This window comes from Silene latifolia, chromosome 2 (genome assembly GCF_048544455.1).
Source record: "Silene latifolia isolate original U9 population chromosome 2, ASM4854445v1, whole genome shotgun sequence".
Lineage (NCBI taxonomy): Eukaryota > Viridiplantae > Streptophyta > Magnoliopsida > Caryophyllales > Caryophyllaceae > Silene > Silene latifolia.
The window spans coordinates 88186444-88192443 of NC_133527.1; the positions used below are offsets into that span (position 1 = coordinate 88186444).

At 36.7% G+C, this 6000-nt stretch overlaps 1 non-coding gene across 1 annotated transcript; it reads left to right on the forward strand.

Moving 5' to 3' along the window:
* The first annotated feature begins 2039 nt into the window (after positions 1-2039).
* LOC141644920 (small nucleolar RNA R71) lies at positions 2040-2145 on the forward strand. Its single transcript, XR_012544521.1, has one exon. It is a non-coding gene; the product is annotated as a small nucleolar RNA R71 (small nucleolar RNA).
* The last annotated feature ends 3855 nt before the right edge of the window (positions 2146-6000 follow it).

Below are 6000 nucleotides of genomic sequence, written 5' to 3' on the forward strand. Positions count from 1 at the left end.
CAATAGACCTTTGCACTTGTTGTTCTCCAAAATGGTCTTGGGCCATAGCATTACCGATATAGGGATTGAATATCCCTTCAAACTCATCATTTCAAAGACCGCATACTTCATCCACTTGATCACTAAAAATATTTTGAGTTGATGAAGACAACTCTCCTTCCTTTCTTTTCTTGGCCAATGAGGCCTTCTTCTTCACTTGTCATGAGTGAGCTTTTCAAACTCTCATTGTTGCAATTTCCTTGCTCTTTTGATGGAGCATCATCCACTTTCTTCTTCCATTGAAATGCCAACTTCTTCCTATCATCTTTCCGGCTATAGTGATCAACCATAAAACATGGCTCATGTAATCGTGGAGCTCTCATAGTCTTGTCAAGATTGAAAGTGATGGTTTCATCTCCCACTTCAAGGGTGAGCTCTCCATGTTTTACATCGATCACCGCTCCCGCGGTGTGCAAGAAAGTTCTTCCTAAAATAATAGGAATGTTGGAGTCTTCTTCCATGTCAACAATAACAAAATCCACCGGGATGAAGAATTTTCCTATTCTTACGGGAACATCTTCCCACACCCCTAAAGGTGTCTTTGTTGATCTATCCGCCATTTCAAGCGTGATGTCGGTTCATTTGAGCTCTCCCATTCCTAGCCTCTTGCTTACCGAATATGGCATGACACTAACACTTGCCCCAAGGTCACATGCATAAATCTTTGTTGATTGTAGTGTCACCAATAGTGCATGGAATGGAGAAACTTCCCGGATCCTTGAGCTTTGGAGGTGAACTCCCTTGAAGAATAGCACTACTTACTTTAGTGAAAGCAATAGTATCAAGCTTCTGGATTGATTACTTCTTTGTAAGGATATCTTTCATATACTTTGCATAGGCCGGAACATGATTGATCAATTCCGTAAATGGAATTGAGATTTCTAAATTCTTTACAATCTCCATGAATTTTCCAAGTTGGTCATCAAACTTAGGCTTAGCTTGACGACTCGGGAATGGAAGTCTAATCACAATAGGCTCCTTTTCTTTAGACTTCTCTTCATCCTTCTTTGAAACTTCTTGAATGGTGGGTTCTTCTTCTTTAGAGTTTTTAACAACTCTTTCCTTGTCACTACCATTCACAACATCTTCATCAACGGGCCTCTTCGGCCCTTCATACCTTGTACCACTCCTCAAATGGATGGCACTCACCGATTCTTGTCTTGGGGGGTTACCTTGAGGTGGTAATTGCCCCTTTTTATCTTTGTGAACTTGAAGATGCTAATTGAGACATTTGGGTCTCCAACATCTTTGTGTGAGCTAGTATGTTGTTAATGGTTATGTCTTTTGCTTGGCTATCCTTTTGCATTTAAGTGAAAAACTCTTGTTGGTTCTTTTGCATTTGGAGGACCGCTTTTTGAACATCAAAACCTTGGTCATTTGATTGAGTGTATGGAGTTTGATTTTGGTAAACTTGGTTTTGGTTGTAAAAGTGTCTTTGATTTTGGTTTCTCATTGGAGGTGGGGTGTATGTTGGTTGAGGGTTTTGAACATTTTGGCTTTTGTATGAGATATTTGGATGGAATTTGGTGTTTTCATTGTAATAGTTGGAATAAGGGGTACCACTCTTGTATGCTTGAGAAGCATTCACTTGCTCACTTGTTCCCCTACATTCACTTTGGTCATGTCCCAAAGTTCCACAATTCTCACATATTCCACTTGGAATTGATGAAGATGCCATCATGGCATTAACATGTTGCTTAGGTGATTTGGAGGCTTCTTCAAGTTTCGCCATAGCCTTCTCAAACTTCAAATTAATGGTATCAATATGAGCAATAAGTTGAGCACCCAGTTGAGTAATAGAGTCCACTTCATGCTTTCCTCCTCTAGTAGCCTTTCGAGGTCTACTATATTGTGATTTATAGACAACCATTTCCTCAATCTTGTTCCATGTTTGATTATCGTCAACTTCGGTGAACGTACCATTTGATCCCATGTTGAGAATATTTCGGGAGTCTTCATAAAGACCATTCCAAAATTGTTGTACCAAGAACCACTCGCTAAGTCCATGATGAGGACATGAGCGGCAAGTTCCTTTGAATCGCTCCCAAGCTTCGTACAAAGATTCTTCGTCCCTTTGTTTAACCCCGTGATTTGGGCTCTTAGCATGTTAGTCTTTTTCGGAGGGTAGAACTTTTTGTAGAAAGCAAGAGCCAATTTCTTCCAAGAGTCAATACCAAGAGTAGCCTTATTAAGGCTCTTTAGCCATTGTTTCGCGGTACCAATCAAAGAAAAAGGAAATAAGACCCATCGAATTTGGTCTTGAGTCACTCCGGTTTGTGAAATCGCATCACAATAGTCACAAAAAGTCTCCATATGAGAATGAGGGTCTTCACTAGGCATTCCCCCAAATTGGCTTCTTTCGACTAATTGGATAAATGCAGATTTTGCAATGAAATTACCGGTCAAATGTTATGATGTGGGAGTACCATTGGGTAGGTTCTCCCGGTTGGTACGGAATGTGATGAAAATTTAGGCATTGTGGATTGATTTTGTGGTGGGTTTTGTGTTGGGTTCTCCTCTCCTTATCTTGCAAAAGGGTTGATGAACTCAATATTATTTGGTTGAATATCCACAATCTCACCAATACCTCTCAAAGTATTTCTAGCAAGTCTTCTATTGGTTGTCAAAGTTCTTTCAATTTCGTGATCAATGGGTAACAAGTTACCTTGTGATCTTCTAGACATGCAAAATATCAAACAACTTGAAAATAATTAGAACAAACCTTGAGGAGTTTTACTTCCCCAAGGCAAAGAAAGACACAACTAAGAACAATCAAAGAAAATCAAATCAAGTTAACACCGTCCCCGGCAACGGCGCCATTTTTGATCGGACTATCGTTTTCGGTTACTTGTCGTTAGGAGCATCTAGACGAAAACAATATTTATAACTTCACAAACTACTCTACTATTAGTAAAGAGGTAAGTAAAGGTCGGATTGTAATACTACTGAAGTTAATGGTATATATGTTGGGTAATATGTGTAAGTGGCGTTATAATGTGAGTTAGCAGTGATAACATTTTGATTAGCATGCAGGGTCTACGTGGAATAGGTTTTGAGTGGTTGTTAGTATGCGCGAACTTCGAGGACGAAGTTCATTTTAAGGAGGGAAGACTGTAATACTCCATATATTTTATGGTTATAGGACCCTTTGTTTGTGTCTAAAGTACAAGGTAGACTATGAAAGGTTAATAGGAAGCTTGCACAAATGTGCCAATTATGGAAATGTGATCACTTGTTTTAGGGGTAATTTGAAACGGGAATATCTAGAGTTTTGCAAATTCTATGAGGGTGATTCCAATTTGAGGTGAAAGCTTATTGTCTTAGCGTTCCAACGCATGGTCACAAGCTTGATTCCGATAAGTAACGAAGAAATGACAGCTTTTTGAAAATCAGTGCGCAAAGCTGAACTCGCTGAGTGATGTTACGCGCTAATTAGTTTCATAATTTCGCACCTTATTATAGTATTCCTAATAATATAATATTATACCCCATTATGATTATGATTATGATTATTAATATTATTTATTTATTTTACCTGCCATAAATATTTTATTATAATTTATTATATCTTACGACTTATAAACTTTCCTAAAACGATACTACCTTAGTACTATATATACAATAGCAAACCACAAGTTTTATTCACTTTCACAAAACACAAAATATATATATAGAGAGAGAATGAGACTAGAGAGATAAGGAGCTTGTTCATCTTTTCTTCATCTGAAGATTAATTGGCCACGCTTTTGTGAGACGGGTTTTGTTGCTTGGATTCGTGTGCTTTGCTATTTGGATTTTGTTGAGCCGCTTTGCTATACAGGTAGGATAGCTACTCAATTACTTTAATGATTACTTGGATAATGTTATATGATTTTTTTATTGAATTGTGTTGGATGAATTATGATTGTTGGATTGAGATGACTATATTGGAATTAATCGTTTAATGACTACCTCAGCTCGTGACTGAGATGCTTATATTGATTTGGTTTCCCCAACCTCATATCTGGGATGGTAAATATATTGTTTGCATATCATATCATGAGCACTTGCATTGGTTTCCCCAGGCTGGTTCTGCAGGACTTAACTCTGGGATGTTATTGAGATTACCCCGGCCAGGGATTGACGGGATGAACGGGAGCGTCGGAGATTGATCATGAGCATGCATTGCATTTGCATTTGATATTGTCTTGTATTCATTTATTGTTGTTGTTTAGCTATTCCTACTCAACCTCGTGGTTGACAGTGTATTCGTGAACACCTGTGGTGAACCATAATGGGGCGCAGATTTGACAGGTACTAAAGATTAGCTGACTTGGGAGCTATGGGATGCGTGAGGACTTGGCCAATCTACCTAGAAGTCTAGACCACGTAGATTATGAGAACACTTTATTTATTTCCGCTGCGAGTTGTAAATTATTTTATATTAAGTTTTAGTTGATTAATTTGTAATACATATGTATTCATTAAAGTTTTAATTTAAAGTACTTTGGTGAGTCGGACTTTGTTATTCACTACCTCGGGAAACCGAGATGGTAACAGTCTTATTTATTTGGGAATGTCTAGCTAAAGGTGTAGGAAATATCGGTATACTTCCTTTAAAAAATTACGGATTATAACGAAATTATAATTATGAATACGAGTCATAAATAAAATAGCATAAACAAAATAGAGAGATTAAGAAATAACCTTTAGTCCTAGCAAAATTGGCCTAAGAACAATATCGAAATCGATATTCTCCTATTAGTTGCACCCAAAATGCTTTGAGAAATGCCCCTCAATTTGCTAGAATGAGATCCCCTTTTTGCTTGAAGAGGAACCCTAATTTCAGAATAAAATTTAGGTTTTTTTTTTTTTTTTGATGAGAGTTGTTGAGAGAAAAATGAATTAGTCAAAAATGATCCTCCCCTTGACCTAATTATAACCGAAATTAGGAGAGGAAAATGGGGAAGATATTTTTTCCTTATTTCTTTCCTCAAACCGTGACACTCCAAATAAGGAGAGAAATCTCCTTATTTTCGGTTGGTCTGGTAATGTATAAAATGCGTATATTTTTATCAATTGTCATTTATTTCGTCACATATTAAATAAGTCCACACACAACAGCTTGTAGTCGATTTATTAATACCGGTCTGTAATGAATTATTATGACAATCTCGTATAATATATACTTTAACTACAAATATCGCATATTTATAATTTGCTAATTAAATGTAACTGGTTACATTTTAATTACGAACTAACTTGTTAATTCGTTTAAGCTAACATTGTATACATAGATTAAATATAACAGGTTATATTCAATTTACGAATTTACAGTTAATTCGTCTCAGCTAATATTATTTAATTAGATTAAATAATTGTCTCATCAACACATTGACTAACTGTTTAGTCAAATACATGGACTAACCATTTAGTCATATAAGGCATCAATGGGATTACATTTCCATAATCACATCTCTCAAACACATCCTTTAGGTGTGACTTTTAGGGACCAGTTGATCACCGCCATCAGTATGATAATAACGTCAAACTTTCTAGCAAGGCAACCGTTATTAAGTAATCGTTAATCAGCTGATAAAATACGAAGTATACCCATGTGAAGCTATAAGAGATTTATAAATGTTATCACACTAATTGTGGAGGACACAAGCTCCAACAAAAGGCTCCTGAATAAATGGGGGTGTTACACGGATCCCAAGGGACGGGTATTGATGTAGGATATTCGATTGCAAGTAGTGGTGTCTAAGGGTGTCACAATTTGGGTTGAGATAAGAAGATCACTAAACTAAATAACAATGTAAATAAACAAGCAAGATGAATAAAATGAAATGTAAACAATTGATTAAAAGCACTAGGGTGTCATGGGTTCATAGGGGATTCATGGGAATTGATCATACAAATATATTCTCAAATTATAAGCAAGCAATTATTGTTGTGATAGGATCGAGTTGGTTTATATCT